The following is a 2,208-nucleotide window of genomic DNA, read 5'->3' as shown; positions in this document are numbered from 1 at the left end:
TCTACGTTATGACAAACAATTTGTTTTTGTTATCATTCTTTTTTTATTTCTTAAATTGTTTGAGAGTGGATTTCTTCTCTTGTAACTCAACAAAATTAACATATGCAAAGTGTGCACTCCTCCTTGGAATGAGATGTCACCTCCATGCAATAAATTTGTCGGCCACATCCAATGTTTTTGTATATGATATTCAATTAGTTTGCGAATAAAATGCATGATTGATATACACTTTTCTTACCGTTTACTCAAAATCTGAGATTGCCTGATCAATGATCTTTGATTGAAACTCGCCGAAGCATCGTATGTGTTCTATAGACAATCAACATTTTCGTCTAATTGTAGCTTATATTGAGAGCAAGGACATGTGACACACTAATTAAGATACGCCTCGTGATCTTGTGTCAAATATTACACGGCGCAACGAACAGAATCTGAGAAAGAGAAAGAGAGTACACAACAGATAAGAGGAGAATCAGTAAATTCTTTAACTCCAAGCAACTGATACAAAGATGGCTCTGTCCACCCGTGTGCTTCCATTGTGTGAAGCTTAGATGGAGATCTAGACAGAAGATACAAGTCAGGACTCAACCAATGTTCGGGCTCACATTTGGCTTCTCCTCATAATAGGGGCCTTACAACTTTGAGCACCATGGATCATTGGTAGCACCTAATGAGGGTGGGGCACTGATCATATCTAACACCCCCCCTCAATGTCCACCCATAGGTGAACTATCTCCTCGGCCTAATGCCGAATCTCTGAAGATGAACTTGAAGCAGATCCTTCGTAAGTGCTTTGGTGAAGATATCTGCTCCATTCTCCTCTGTTGGATAGTAGACCAGTTCCACTATCCCATCCTCCATCAAATCACGCACATAGTGATACTGGATCTCTATATGTTTGGTGCGTGCATGAAACACTGGATTTTTGGCAATGGCGATGCAACTCTGATTGTCACATCTTAGCACAGTTGGTTCTTCATCCTTCACTCCCATATGCCATAGAATCCTTCTCAACCATTCGGCTTCACATGCAGCAAAACAAGCTGCCTTGTACTCTATTTCGGTAGAAGACAATGCCACTGTTGGTTGCTTCTTACTAATCCAAGAGAAAATTCCTGAACCCAAAGAGAAACAATAACCAGAAACTGACTTCCTGGAATCAATGTCTCCTGCCCAATCTGAGTCACAGTTCCCCACAAGAGAAGTTGCGAAACTATATGTGATACCAAAGTCAAGAGTTTCCTTCAAGTATCTAAGCACCCGCATCCCAGCCTTCCAATGACTCTCATGAGGTTTGTTTGAGAACCTGCTCAAAACACCAACAGCAAAACTGATATCTAGTCTGGTGTTACACAAGTAGATCAGACTGCCGACCAACCTCCTATACCTCCTAATGTCTGCTAGTGCTGATGTATCCTCGACGGATAACTTTGCATTCACCTCCATAGGTGTAGCTATCTCCTTGCACTCGGTCATGCCAAATGCCTTCAAGATCTCCCATGCATACTTCTTCTGAGAGATGAAGATCTTTCTTGGCTCTTGCCAGACTTCAATCCCCAAACAATAGTGCAGCAAGCCTAAGTCTGTCAATTCAAACTCAGAACTCAAAGCCTTTCGAGTTTGGTTGATCATATCTTCATAGTCACATGTAATAAGAAGGTCGTCCACATATAGGATAATCACTACAGACTTTTTACCATCCCTGTAAACATACAAGTTAGCATATGAGGCACATCTTTTGAAGTTTAGGTTTAAAAAGAACCTATCTATCCGCTGGTACCATGCTCTGGGGGCTTGTTTTAGCCCATACAATGCCTTCTTCAGCTTACACACTTTGTTCTCAGAATGGGGGGCCTCAAACCTTGGTGGCTGAGCCACATACACCTCCTCCTTGAGGTCACCATTTAAGAACGCTGACTTAACATCCATTTGGTACACTGGCCACTTCTTGTGGGCAGCCACTACAAGTACCGTGCGAATAGTGGACATTCTGGCAGTTGGGCAAATGACTCTTGAAAATCAAACCCTTCAACTTGTGAAAATCCTTGGGCAACTAGTCTAGCTTTGTACTTTTCTAAGGTACCATCAGCCTTGTACTTTACCTTCCAGATCCACTTGGTGCCAATAACCTTCCACTTTGCTGGTCGATCCACTAGCTCCCAAGTGTCATTCTTCATTATGCTGTCATACTCCGTCTGCATAGCAGCC

This window comes from Lygodium microphyllum, chromosome 1 (assembly GCF_053477565.2).
Source record: "Lygodium microphyllum isolate KBCC chromosome 1, Lygodium_microphyllum_v1.1.10, whole genome shotgun sequence".
Classification (NCBI taxonomy): domain Eukaryota; kingdom Viridiplantae; phylum Streptophyta; class Polypodiopsida; order Schizaeales; family Lygodiaceae; genus Lygodium; species Lygodium microphyllum.
Note: the sequence above shows the minus strand (reverse complement) of the source record.